The 14,745-nt window shown below is 49.8% G+C and overlaps 1 protein-coding gene across 1 annotated transcript in view; it reads right to left on the bottom strand.

The window, feature by feature from the left end:
- The window catches only part of CBARP (CACN subunit beta associated regulatory protein), a 110,598-nt gene extending 96,571 nt beyond the window's left edge, over nt 1–14,027 (bottom strand). Inside the window, exon 1 of the mRNA XM_086946695.1 lies at nt 13,895–14,027. The gene's annotated coding sequence lies outside the window, so the exon portion shown is untranslated. The remainder of the gene's footprint in view (nt 1–13,894) is intronic.
- Nucleotides 14,028–14,745: the final 718 nt, after the last annotated feature.

Below are 14,745 nucleotides of genomic sequence, written 5' to 3'. Positions count from 1 at the left end.
GAAGTGAAATAGACATTAAAACATAAAGGGTGCGCGGACGCGTTGGCGCTATTGAGGGAGGGCTCCCTCTCTGAGGAGGCAAAAAAACCTGAAGACCCTACCCTGGCAATGTGCTCGTCACATCCCCCCTTCCGTCCACTTTGGAACTTCGGAAGACATCCAATCATGAGTAAGGGGTCAACACACGCCCATTCTAAGAATGTCATGTATTTGGCAATATAGGTCTCACCCAACTGAAACCCAAAATAGTAGTTCCCTGACTGTAAGAAGTGGAAGAATACACGCCATCCAATCAAAAGGATGGTAGGAATATACGCCAATCAATCAAAAGGATGGTAAGAATACATGCCATCCAATCAAAAGGATGGTAAAGAGGTTATGCTCCAGGGCAGAGCAATAACAAGGAGAGGAAGGAAAGGAAGCAGCAAATAACAAGCACTGGCAAAGCCATTAGGTCTCGCCTATGCAAGATCTATTGACTTTGCCAATGTGTTTCAGTCATGTTGTACACCAGGGTGGCTGCCGTTCAGCATGGCTAGAAGTTTGTGGCTTAGAGGAGAGCGACATATGGAGTGGCGTAGAGTGCATTGAGTGGAGTGCAGGAGAGCGGAGGGGCATAGAGTGAAGTAGAGGGACATGGAGTGGAGTAGAGGGACATAGAGTGTCATGGCACAGAGTGGAGTAGAGTGTTGTAAAGTGGAGTAGAATTTAGTAAAGTGTTGTAGAGTAAAACAAAGTGCTGTAGAGTGTTGTGCAGTGGCGTAGTGTCATAGAAGGTCGTGGAGTAGAGTTCTATGGAGTGTCGTGGAGGGTCATGGAGTGTCATGAAGTGGAGTTGAATGAAGTGAAGTAGAGTGTTGTGTCGTAGAGTCAGGTTGGAGGGGCTGACCAGAGATCCTCATGATAGAGCCTGGTCCTCGAAGCTGCCCCGTCTGTCTGCCGAGGCGGTGCCTCGCCGAGTCTTCATCCCGACTGGGGTCCTGAATGGCAAAACCCTTGGATCTGACTCCTTGGTCCAAAGAGTCGGCAATGAAGAATAAGCTTGTTGGACCTGTGTGCAGCAGGTGAATTTGCTTTGGTTCTTCGTGGCTATGTCACTATTTTGGTTTGTGTTTCGTACGGTCTGAGGATCGGTTTTGGAAAGCGCTTGAATTTGTTTGAGTTCTTCATGAACATAGTACCACTTTGATCTGAATTTGATGAGGTCTGAGGACCGATTTTGGTGAAGATATTTGCAAATATCTATTGGGCATAAGTAGTGAACATGTTTTCCTTGAAAATGCCTTGCTTCAGTAAGCTGTTCTGTGTGGGCTGTCATTGTTGTTCTACTGATGCTCGATTGGAATAAAGTCAGCCAATGCCTCCAGAAGGCACTCCGAATTTCGACACGTACGTAAAACATTGCCTTGGCCCTATTGTGTTTATTACGTTATGGCACAAATATACAAGAGCCAATGCAGAGTTGCAGTGGCCGTTGACGGGCACTTTTGATGAACAGATTATTAATTTCCTGTAGGAAAAATTGTTTTCTAAAAGGAGTAGGCAGTCAATGTTTGATTCCCTTAAAACATGGCAAAAGGAAGCTAAGTCTCACAGCTAGGACAGCCAGGGACAGAGTGAGGGACCCGGTCAGATACCTGTAGATCAACGCGGTCCATACGTTACTGCAGATTTGCATGGCTCACCTAAGGAATTTTTGGTGGATACAGGTGCAATGAATAGCTCTGTTCCTCGTTCACTGGTCACAGCTCTGTCTGGCCATAATAACGTTTCAGTAGGCTTTCCTGGTGTACCGGTTGTGAGCCCCATTTCCAAACCTCTTACCGTAACTATAGGTCCTTTTACTGTTGATTCGCCATTTTTGTTGACATCTAATTGCGGGAACATTTGATGGGTTTAGATTTATTAAAGAAGTTACATGCAAATATTTATTGTTCCCCTGATGGTGTTTACATGACAATGGATCCGAAAGTGGTCAGCACTAAGCAGTGTCTGTCCAAAGACGCATCCTTCCCAGTTGAATTTAAGGTGTCACATTGTGGGCAACGGTTGACACGGATGTAGAACTCTTGCAGATACCTTCAGTTTCCATTAAAGTTAAAGACAATGCTATTTTGCCTAGTATTCCCCAATATAAAATACCACAAGCAGGAGAGCGAGCTCTATTGCAGATTATACAGGGCCTGATTCAGTTAAGAGCTGTTGAAGAGACGACTGCTAATGTGTGTAATAGCCCTATTCTTCCCATCCTTAAGAGGGCATTTTCGGGCTCCCCTGATGATCATCCCAATGTTTATCGTTTTGTGATTGATCTGCGCAAAGTTAATAAGATTGTAGTTCTTCCGTTTCCGGTGGTCCCTGACATTACTGCCTTCTGACGATGACTCCTTTTACTGCCAAATTCTTTTCTGTCATTGATCTGAAAAATGCGTTTTAGTGTTCCCACAGCAGGCATTTATTTGTTTATACAGTCGCTGGCAGAGTCTATAGATTCTGTTGAGCTCCTCAGGGCCTAACTGAGAGCCCTAGTATATAAAGCCAAGCCTTGAAAGCCCTGCCGGACTCCTGCATGCTTCCCTCAGGTAATGTGTTGTTTCTATATGTGGATAACCTTCTTATTGCTTCTGACACTGAAAAATTTTGTAAAGACAGTACGGTAAAATTGCTGCTACATTTCGCACATCACGGACATAAAGTGTCACTTTTCAAATTTCAATATTGTCGACAGGAACACACCTATTTAGGTCACCTACTGTCGAAGGCGAGCGGGAGGTTGGCCCCTGAGTGCATCAATACCATTGTTAAAATGCCTATCCCTAAAACTCAGAGGGATGTGCGCACTTTTATTGGCATTACCTCCTACTGTTGCCAATGGATCCCTAACTACTCGTTACTAACAAAGCCTTTGCTGCCATTAACCACTAAAGGTGTGCATTAACTCTTGCCCTGGATGCCTGAATTTCAGCAGTCTTTAGAGCAATTAAAAGTTGTGCTTTGCCCTGCACCTGTGCTTGTTACGCCTGATTACACAAAGCTGTTCGTGCTGTACATAGACAAGACAGCCGGTTGAGCGCTCTCTGTTTTAACACAGGCCTTTGGAGGTTAGCAACGGCAGTGCGCCTATTTTTCTGCTCTTCTTGGCCCTGTTGCAAGAGCCCTCCCAGGAGCGGTCGCAGCTGTGGCCATCGCTCTAAGGCAATCGGCTGGGCTCGTAGTGGATACTGACCTCACAATCATGGTATCCCATGCTATGCATACACTTTTAAATAAGACCAAGACGCAACACCTCACCAGTGCACGTCTGACCAGTTATGAGTTGACACTCTCTGCACCACATGTCACGATTAAAAGATGTGCCACTCTGCACCCAGCAACGTTACTACCCCTCCCTTCCGAGAGTGAGGAAATGTACATAAATGATTGTATCTTTTGATTAGAGGAAGAGGCGAAGGGATGGGTAGACCTGACTGATGTTCCCTTATCTGACTCCCAAGGGGAATTATATGTCGATGCTCTTGTTTTAAGTTACTGGATGGCACTACAACTGCTGCATACGCGATCACAACAATGTACACGGTAGTTGAGACGTCACGAGTTCCCTATCAGTCGGCCCAAGCTGCAGAGCTTGCTGCCCTTATTCGAGCCTGCGAGTTGAGTGAGGGACTGGCTGTCAATATCTATACTGACAGTCAATACACATTTGGAGTTGTCCATAATTTTTGACAGCTCTGGGAGGAGAGAGGATTTCTTACTTCCCATGGGGTGAAAATACAACATGGCCCCGCTATAAATAGGCTTTTGTCGGCTTTGACACTCCCCAAGAAATTAGCAATAGTAAAGTGAAGTGCCCACAAGGCAACAACCACTGACAATGTGGGTAAGGGGAATGCATTCGCAGACCAGACAGTTAAGGAGACAGCGCGAACAAAGATGAAAAAGAAGTTTGTAGCAGGTCCCGCTAGGTAGATGCCCAAGGTCCCTATGTTTGAGGATACACTGGAAAATGTGAAAGAAATACAGAGTGAGGCAACGATCGAGGAATTAGCATTATGGCAGGAAAGGTCCAGCATGTTTGGATGAGGAAGGGTGTTGGACGGATAAGTCAGGGAAACAGAGATGGATGTTATCATATGCATATGTTCTTCCCGTAGTCACTATGGGGCACTGGCCAGCCCATATCAGTGCAAAAGGTATTTGTAAATTGCTAGATCCTGTATGGCAAAATGATAATATCCCAAAGACTGCCGCCCATTTGGTCAAATACTGCATGGTGTGTATGATGCATAATCCGGGAAAAGGTATCCCTACACCACTTCCCACTTTTCCTTTTGAGATCCTCCAGCTAGATTATATAGAAATGGATTGAGTCAATAATTTGAAATATGTGTTAGTGGTTGTTTGTGCATTCAGTAAATGGGTTGAGGCATACCCCACGAAAGAAAACACAGCCATAGCGACTGCAGAGGAGCTCCTGAAGGAGTTCTTTCCTCACTTTAGCTTGCCTCGTTTGATTTGAAGTGACAATGAAAGTCACTTCAATGCGAAAGCTATTCAATTAGTGTGTGAGGGACTACATATCAAACAGAAATTTCATGCTGCAAATCACCCCCAGTCAGCAGGTTTGGTTGAGAAGTACAACGGTACTCTCAAACTGACATTGGCAAAGATTCAGGAGAGCACAGGGTTGCAGTGCATTAAATCAATGGGGTTCACCCACAGAATCAAAGGACCTGGGTATGAGTTGTATAAAGAAAACTGGTCCTTGACTATAGTTTAAGTAAGCACTTGAGTGAATTTCATTTGTTTTTCATTTATGCAGTTCAATTCGCATATATTGATTCAATCAAAAACAATGGGAGAGATATATTCAGTTATAAACAAAAACCAAAAGGTTTGACACAAAAGATTTGGGAAAACCCAAGAATTGCAATTGCAATCAAAGTATAACCACACTATGTATATTCGTTATATATCAAAAATTCAAATATTTATTTACACAGAACAAAGCGGGACAGCCTCCGCTGTGACAAAGTTGGGGACAGGCATATAAGAACCCATTGACCTGCCTGTATCCCTCCCAGTGTCCATTCCCCCATATCCCCCAATTAACAACCATAGGGGACAGGCATATAAGAACCCATTGACCTGCCTGTATCCCTCCCAGTGTCCATTCCCCCATATCCCCCAATTAACAACCATAGGGGACAGGCATATAAGAACCCATTGACCTGCCTGTATCCCTCCCAGTGTCCATTCCCCCATATCCCCCAATTAACAACCATAGGGGACAGGCATATAAGACAGCGGAGGCTATCCCGCTTTGTTCTGTGTAAATAATACAATTGTTTATCAACTTTGTCTCTTTTCCTTCAAATTTCCTTTTCACTTGAGCACCCCTTTCCCTTCCTCACTGACTATACTCTTGATAGTCTATTGCGCCGTTTAGACAACTGTTTTATATAACTGTAAATAAATATTTGAATTTTTGATATAACGAATATACATAGTGTGGTTATACTTTGATTGCAATTGCAATTCTTGGGTTTTCCTGAAATCTTTTGTGTCAAATTTTTGGGTTTTTGTTTATAACTGAATATATCTCTCCCATTGTTTTTGATTGAATCAATATATGCGAATTGAACTGCATAAATGAAAAACAAATGAAATTCACTCAAGTGCTTACTTAAACTATAGTCAAGGACCAGTTTTCTTTATACAGGGTTGCAGTGGCCAGATGCTTTACCATTAGCTCTTTTGTCTACAAGAGCTACGGCGCACTCTAGGACAGGTCTGCCACCCTACAAGGTGGTGTTTGGGCTCCCGGCAAATGTCTGGGGCGTACCGCATCCTTGTAGGTTCTCTGAAATTGAATATCCTCTGTTAGTGGACTATTTGTATGAGTTAACAAAAAGTCTGCCCTCTATTCACCAACAGATCCAGGACTCGCTCGCACCAGTATCCGAGGAGCCAGGACATGACATTCAGGCTGGATATTTCGCACTTGCACACAACTTTCAGAGACAACGGAGCCTAGAGCCGAGGTGGAAGGGCCCAGTCCAGGAGCTCCTTGTCCCTGCACCGCTGTGAAGGTCATAGGCCGAAAGAATTGGATTCATTGCCAGCACTGCCGCAAAGTGCCTTTCCATTTACCCTTCGATCAGTGGGTCCGTGAGGGCAACAGGGACTCTGAGTGTGAGAAAGTCCCATGATTCATTCCCTTTTCGGACACCCAACTCACGTGGATTCAAAATGAGGCTGAGAATGACAAGCTCCTAAATGCAGCAGTGCCCTGGGAGATTAAGGCAATTCCAGAGTCTCCTTCCACCTGTCCCCTCTGTTTCTGACCCTCTTTTTCCTGACCCCTCTGTACCTGGAGTTGTTAGTTACAATTTATGCCCCAGACGGAGGAACAGTGCACCAAAGGAAAAGTCAGATTGGCAGGGATGGACTTGACAAGTCAGGCAACAGTAACTTAGGGAGAGGCGACATTTATGCATTGTTCGGACATTGACAGGGTAAGCTGAGTGTGCCCCCCAGAAGGGAAGTACATTACCCTGCAACGTGGGATATGGATCCGAGCTAGAACTGAGCAGCTCCACCGCCAGTGCTCAAGAGCGCCAACTTTGATGAACAATAGGATTCTACCAGTGAGGCTCAGATGGACACTGGGAACATTTGCCCCCTTTTTGTTTTCTTGTCATCCGCTCCATTGCATTTCCTTTTCTTTGATTATAATATATCCATTTGGTCGACCCATTTCTGAGGAGGAACAGCCATTTGCAGCACCGCTTTTAGAGCTGGATGGGTCTCGTTGGTCCGGTTGGTCCACAAAGAGTAAAATAGTGTTTGTAGTGACCGTTGTAATCTTCTTAATAACAGTACTTGGAGTAGCATAGTTCCTTGAGGAGAAATACCCAGTACATTCCCTGGTTGGTACAACGCCTGTTCCCACCTAACATGTTTGTTACTTTGGCCCCTCATAAAGTAGAACATCGAAAAACATATGTAAACAATGTATTTTTGCAAATTCTGCATCAGGCCAATGATACGTCTAATGCTACTAATTGCTGGATCTGTTGTTTACTCCCCTCAGTTACACATAAGAGTGATATTCTGTTATCAATGCCATTATCCTATCTTGGAAGTTGTGAAGGGTGATTTAAACTGTTTACTATGGTGCATTATCACTTTCATTCCTCTTTCATGAATATGACATCTGCTGACTCTCCCACAGTGGTGTAATGTATACATTTCCACCAAGGGTTTAATTCCACATGGTCAGGAGGACAAGGCACCCCGGGTACATTGTCCGCATCAGCTTGTATGAATATATATGAGAAGGTAAAGAACGAAACATGGCTTCGAAATGAAATGCTAGATTTCCAAGAGTTCAATGACACTGAATATTTCCGATCCTTCCAAACCCGCAATATTACTAAGGACAAAGCGATGCCGGTGTCAGTAGTCAACACAACAGCTGGTTTCTGTGTCCAGGGAATAGGGAAGGGAAAAGTGGGAGAGAGTAATTGAAATTACACATATACGTTGAGTACGACTAGTGGCCCGCCTTTATTCCCACCACATGATGTTTATTTTGTTTGTGGGTCTCAAGCTTATGTTTTTCTTCCTAGGGGATGGTCAGGTACATGCTACCTCTTTTTCCTTCTTCCCCCAGTGCATATAGCATCGTCCAATTACCATAAGGACCATCGATTGCAACGTAGGAGCACCTACCTGTCCCTAGTCAGAAGGCTTATTAAAACAAAAGATTTAGATCAGACAGACACCACTCTGCAACAGTTCACAGATGCCATGAAGGGTATTTTACCCTTTTGCGGCCCTATGTCCAATAGCCTTAACATTCATTGGCTCACAAGAGTTGCAGAAGAGGTCATTAATACCATAGCTGGAATTTTAACCAATCTTACAGCTGAGCTCCAGGCTACGAGGTTTGTTGCCTTACAAAACAGTATGGTGTTAGACATCATCCTTACTGATTGGGGAGGGGCCTGTCGCATCATTGGCAGTAGCTGTTGTGTATACATCCCAGACCACGGCCCTCTTCTATACGCTGCCATCCAGAAGTTGCACTGGCTCGCATCTGACATCCATGAAAGGAATGGTACTTGGACTCTCTCTGGATTGTTCTGGGGCCTGTTCGCGTCCTGAGGTTTGAAGATTCCTATTTTCCTAGTTGTAAATGCTGGTATAATTTTCACCTGTTGCCTGTGCATCCATTGTCTCCCTGCTTGTTGTGCTCATTGTGTAAAGACTCTAACACCCAAACCAAAGATTCCAGTACCCAACACTAAGACAACGGCTATGATGATGCAGGATGTACAAGATCTAATGTCAATAGATGAAGGCATTTTTGAATATTGATAATGCATGTATTGGCTTGTATTAGTAGCCCTTCTGTTATGTAGGGAGTTATTTGCTCTTAGACAGTAGAAAAATGTGCTAGCGAATGCTAAAAGGAGGGTATGTTGGAACAGAAAATGTTTTAGTCGATTTCTCTTTGCATTGTACAATTTGAGTTAGCATTCGCTGCACCATTTTGTATTTAGCCGCCATTTTGAGCCATGATCAAACTAACTTCTGTCTCACTCTGTCTGCCTCAGCAGAAAGCAACCTCATTATTTTTTCTGTATTTCTCCAAGGTTGAGTTTTGCTGCACTAATGGATAGACTGTTTGTCATTACATACTTTTCTCATTAGATAGGCCTGCTCTCACCCTTAGAGCGGCTGGCACGGGCAGAGTAACCTTTACGCTAAGATAGCATGTACCCTGTCCCGGAATTGCAGCTCATCCTCTGTATCTCCTTTGTTCACCAGCTACTAACTGGAAAATTCCAGTCTGGGTGTGTCTCTAAAGGTATTGGAAATGTTCTTTATGCATTGCCATGTTGACTGGAGGCAGTCCCTCTGCAGCAATCCAAGGAGGCTGATCAGACCGGGCTCCATTCGAGTGTATCTCTAATAAATATCTTTGGTTTGTATTCTCTACTGTCTGACCAACTCTTCATTTGTTTGGAAGGCTGAGAGGTGGTTGTGAGTGACCTGGGTGGCCCTAATCGGGTCACTTCCTTCAGTAGCGTGGAGTAGTGGATAGTAGTGTGGCATAGAATTGACTAGAGTGGAATAGAGTAGAGTGTCATGGAGTGAAGAATCGTGGAGTGGCGTAGAGTGGAGTACATTGTACTGGAGTGAAGTGGCATACAGTGGCTTAGAGTGTCATAGGGTGGGATAGAATGGAGTGGCATAGAGTAGAGTGCAGCGGTGTATTGTAATAGAGTGTCGTACAGTACAGTAGAGTGGAGTACCATGGAGTGGTGTAGAGCAGAGTGGCGTACAGTAGAGTGGCATGGAGTGGAGTAGAGTGCCATAGAGTGGAGAGGTGTAGAGTGGATTGGCGTAGACTGCAGTAGTGTTGAGTGGAGAAAAGTGACATAGAGTGGAGTAGAGTAGAGTGGCATGAAGTGGAGTAGTGTGTTGTGCCCTACAGTGGGATGCGTAAAGTGTTATGTAGTAGTATAGAGTGGAGTGGGGTGGGGTGTCGCAGAATGGAATGGTGTGGAGTGAAGTGTCATAGAGTTGAATGGGATAAAGCGGCATGGAGTGGAGAGGCATAGCACAGAATGTAGTAGTGTTGAAGAGTTGACTGCTGGAGAATGGAGCAGAGTGGAGTGGCGTAGAGTGGAGTAAAGTGTCAGAGTAGAGTGGCATAACATTGAGTAGCGTAGAGTGGCAGAGTGGCGTACAGTGGAGTGCAGTAGAGTTGAGTGGATTGCGTGAAATGGCATGGGGGTTTGTAGAGTGAAGTGGCGTTGAGTTAAATAGAGTAGAATGAACTAAAGTGTCATAGAGTAGAGTGTCAGAGTAGAGTGTCAGAGTGGAGTGTCAGAGTGGAGTGTCAGAGTAGAGTGTCAGAGTAGAGTGTCAGAGTAGAGTGTCAGAGTGGAGTGTCAGAGTGGAGTGTCAGAGTGGAGTGTCAGAGTAGAGTGTCAGAGTGGAGTGTCAGAGTGGAGTGTCAGAGTAGAGTGTCAGAGTAGAGTGTCAGAGTAGAGTGTCAGAGTGGAGTGTCAGAGTGGAGTGTCAGAGTGGAGTGTCTTAGAGTGCCGTGGGATGGGATGGAGTAGAGTGGAGTGGTGTAGAGTGGAGTAGTGAATTGTAGAGGTGAGAGAAGTAGATTTTCATACAGTAGAGTATAGCGGAGTGGCGTGGCTTGGAGTAGTGTAGAGTGGCGTGGAGTAGAGTGAAGTGGCATAGAATGACGTAGAGGGGAGTAAAGTGTTGTGGACTAGACTGTTGTAGAGGGGACTAGCATGGAGTTGAGTAGCGTGGAGTATGCAAGGTGTGGTAGCGCACTGCCATTAGAGACAACGCATTTTCAATTGAAATGACCATCAGATGTGCACAAACAATGTGTGGAAATTCGCATCACTAAGTGTATTAATTTGTTTTGCTGCTATTAAAATTTTTGTTGCAACCACACTTCATAATTACCAAAAAATAAGTGCTTCATTTGTGCTATCCTAATTCTGATATATTCTGAAATATTTGCACAGTTCATTTACAGGCATAATGGAGGCATGGGTGCCAGGCAGAGTGGGGGGGGGGGAGCTCCAGGCAGAGTGGAGGCATGGGTGCCAGGCAGAGTGGGGGGGGGGGGCTCCAGGCAGAGTGGGGGAGGGTGCCAGGCAGAGTGCAGGCATGAGTGCCAGGCAGAGTGGGGGGAGGGGCTCCTGGCAGAGTGATGGAAGGGGTGCCAGGCAGGGGTGCCGGGCAGGTTGCCAGGCAGAGTGGAGGGAGGGGTGCTGGGCAGGGGTGCCAGGCAGAGTGAACAGAGGGGAACCGGCAGAGTGAAGAGATGGGGTGCCAGGGAGAGTGAAGGCAAGAGTGCCAGGCAGAGTGAAGAGAGGGGTGCCAGGCAGGGTGGAGGAATGGTTGCCAGGCAGAGTGAACAGAGAGGTACCAGGCAGAGTGAAGGCAAGGGTGCCAGGAAGAGTAGAGAGTGGTGTCAGGCAGAGTGGAGGCATGGGTGCCAGGCAGAGTGGAGGGAGGGGCTCCAGGCAGAGTGAAGGCAAGAGTGCCAGGCAGAGTGAAGGCAGGGGTGCCAGGCAGGGTGAAGGCAGGGGTGCCAGGCAGAGTGAAGGCAGGGGTGCCAGGCCCTCACTGGCATCTCTCACAGGTCACTCACTGGCACGGTTGCTTGCAGAAGAATCTTATATTGAACAGCAGCCTAGGCACCCCCCAGCCCTGCCCCCTGCAGTATCATATGCCTGCTATGCAATACCAGATTGTGCCCTCCGACCCCCAGCAACATTTTGTCATAGCAGACAACGAAGCAAACCAAGTAGGGTAAAGGAAGGGGTGCCAGGCAGGGTGAAGACAGGGGTGCCAGGCAGAGTGGGGGGAGGGGCTCCCGGCAGATTGGAGGCATGGGTGCCAGGCAGGGTGAAGGCAAGGTAGCCAGGCAGAGTGGAGGCAAGGGTGCCAGGCAGAGTGAAGAGAGGGGTGCCAGGCAGAGTGAGGGCATGGGTGCCAGGCAGAGTGAGGGTAAGGGTGCCAGACAGGTGAAGGCGTGGGTGCCAGGCAGAGTGAGGGCATGGGTGCCAGGCAGAGTGTAGGCATGGGTGTCAGGCAGGGTGGAGGCATGGTTGCCAGGCAGGGTGAAGGCAGGGGTGCCAGGCAGGGTGAAGGCAGGGGTGCCAGGTAGAGTGAAGGCAGGGGTGCAAGGCACGGTGAAGAGAGGGGTGCCAGGCAGAGTGAAGGCAAGGGTGCCAGGCAGAGTGGAGGCAGGAGTGCCAGGCAGGGTGAAGGCAAGGGTGCCAGGCAGAGTGAAGGCAGGGGTGCCAGGCAGGGTGAAGGCAGGGGTGCTAGGCAGGGTGACGAGAGGGGTGCCAGGAAGAGTGGAGGCAAGGGTGCCAGGCAGAGGGAAGGCAGAGGTGCCAGGCAGGGTGAAGGCAAGGGTGCTAGGCAGAGTGAAGAGAGGGGTGCCAGGCTGAGTGAAGAGAGGGGTGCCAGGCAGAGTGGAGGCAGGGGTGCCAGGCAGGGTGAAGGCGAGGGTGCCAGGCAGGGTGAAGGCAAGGGTGCCAAGCAGGGGTGCCAGGCTGAGTGAAGGCAAGGGTGCCAGGCAGAGTGGAGAGAGGGGTGACAGGCAGGGTGAAGGCAAGGGTGCCAGGCAGAGTGAAGGCAGGGGTGCCAGGCAGAGTGGAGAGAGGGGTGCCAGGCAGAGTGGAGGCAGGGGTGCCAGGCTGAGTGGAGAGAGGGGTGCCAGGCAGAGTGGAGGCAGGGGTGCCAGGCAGAGTGAAGGCAGTGGTGCCAGGCAGAGTGAAGGCAGGGGTGCCAGGCAGAATGAAGGCAGGGGTGCCAGGCAGAGTGAAGAGAGGGGTGCCAGGCAGAGTGAAGGCAGGGGTGCCAGGCAGAATTAAGGCAGGGGTGCCAGGCAGGGTGAAGGCAGGGGTGCCAGGCAGAGTGGAGGGAGGGGTGCCAGGCAGAGTGGAGGGAGGGGTGCCAGGCAGAGTTAAGGCAGGGGTGCTACGCAGGATGAAGGCAGGAGTGCCAGGTAGAGTGGAGGCAGGGGTGCCAGTCAGAGTGAAGGTAGGGGTGCCAGGCAGGATGAAGGGAGGGGCACTGGGCTGTAAGCGAGAGTGCCAGCATGTGTTAGGGAGACGCAGAGCTGTAAGGTGGGGAAGTTGCCAATCTTTTGGGGAGGGACATTTGCTTAAGGGAAAAATCAAGATGTCCGGAGGGGTCTGGGGAGGGGGGGGGGCAGTCTTGGACGTGAACAAGATGGATATTATGTTTTATGGGGGGTGGGGGTGACGTCTTTGGAATAGGGGCGCCTGGCTGTGGGGGGAATTTCCTAGGTTGTGGGGAGCCCTGGGCTGCAAGGAGAGCTCTGGGTTTGAAGGGGGAGGGGGTACCAGGCTCGGGTGAGGAGTGCCAGGCTGTAGGGAGGGGTGCCAGCAGGTTGTAGAGAAGGGTGCCAGGCTAGAGATAGACGTCAGCAAACACAAGGAGGCTGTTAGCGACGCTGGATACTGGGCTGCGGGGAGGAGTGCCAGGCTCGGTGGCGGGATGCGGGGACAGATGCCAGGCTGTGGGGCAGTGTGCAGGCTCCGAGAAGCGATGCCAGGTTGTACAGCAGTGTGCAGGGCTGTTGGAAGCGATGCCAGTCTGAGGGCCAGTGTGCAGGGCTCTGTGAGGTGATGCCAGGCTGAGGGCCAGTGTGCAGGGCTCTGTGAGGCGATGCCAGGCTGAGGGTCAGTGTGCAGGTCTCTGTGAAGTGATGCCAGGCTGGGGGCCAGTGTGCAGGGCTCTGTGAAGTGATGCCAGGCTGGGGGCCAGTGTGCAGGGCTCTGTGAGGTGATGCCAGGCTGAGGACCAGTGTGCAGGGCTCTGTGAGGTGATGCCAGGTTGAGGGTCCGTGTGCAGGGCTCTGTGAGGTGATGCCAGTCTGTGTGACGGAGTGGAGGACTGTGGCGAGAGTTGTCTGGCTATTAGGGGAGATGCCAGCCTGCGGGGCGGGGTGCCAGGCTGTCGGGAGGGCTGCTACGCTCTAGCGGTGAGAGAGGGCGTGTGTTGGGGGGATGCCAGGTAGTGTGATGGGGTGCCAGGATGTGGATGCCAGCCTGTGGGGCGGGTGCAAGGCTTTAGAGAGGGCATGTGGGGAGAGGGGGCAGGCGGGGTGCCAAGCTATTTGGAGGCTGCAAGCAGCGAGGAGGGATGCCAGGCGGTGTGTGTGTGTGTATTGGGGGGAGGGGGGTGATGCTAGGCTGTAGTGGCACGGGGAGGGGGGGTGTGGGATGGGAGGGCAGGGATCCCCCATGGGTTGCACATCCTTCCCTGATGTCCGGGGGTGGGGGGGGTGCAGGCGCCTCGCACTCACCGTGTGTAGCCCCCTCTGCTGCCGGTCCCGGGGGGAGGGGGGGTCGGGCTCCGATGGCCGCTCCCGGGGGGGCCGGCTCCAGGATGGGGCTGCTGTCTCCGCTCCCGGGGGGCGGGGGGTCAGCTCCGGGGGCTCCGATCGCCGCTCCTGGGTTTTGATTTAAAAGCCCAGGATTTATGAATGAAATCTGCAGGTACTGGGTCCGCCCCCAGCCCCGGCGAGCACGTGACCCCCGGGGGGAGGGGGGACAGGGCGCGGTCTGATTGGGCGGTGGGTGGGGGTGAGGGGGTGGGGGCTGACGTCAAACAGGGACCTGTACAGAATATTAATACTCATCATTGAGAAATATATGGGGTACGGAGGGGAGGGGCGAGTGAGGCTCCCTCCACCCCCGCTGCCCGGTCCACGTGCCCCCCCAGCCCCCCCCCCCCCCCCCCCCACACCCGAGGACGAGTCATGAATACTGAGCAGGACAAGCCAGGGACCGACCACCATTCACAAGATACAACTGGGGGCGGTGGGGGGTACGGAGAGGGGAGAAAAACAAGAGCACCCCCCCCCCCCCCCAGCCCAAGAGGGGCACCACCCACGACTCTACCGGATGGAAATACTGGTGGCAGCACCCGGGGGTACCAGTACCGGTCAACACACAGCATTAACATAATCCAGCTGGACAGCACCAGTACTTCTCAGTAGCATTACAGTACTTGAGCTGTACAGTACCAGTACTTGTCAATGGTATTGAAATACTTCAGCTAGCCAGTACCAGTACATCTCTGTAGCATTGCAGTACATAAGCTGTACAGTACCAGTACGTGTCAACGGTATTGAAATACTTCATCTAGCCAGTA

The sequence above is a fragment of the Lissotriton vulgaris genome, chromosome 12 (genome assembly GCF_964263255.1).
Source record: "Lissotriton vulgaris chromosome 12, aLisVul1.2, whole genome shotgun sequence".
NCBI classification, from domain to species: domain Eukaryota; kingdom Metazoa; phylum Chordata; class Amphibia; order Caudata; family Salamandridae; genus Lissotriton; species Lissotriton vulgaris.
Note: the sequence above shows the minus strand (reverse complement) of the source record. Positions and strands in the feature narration are given on the sequence as shown.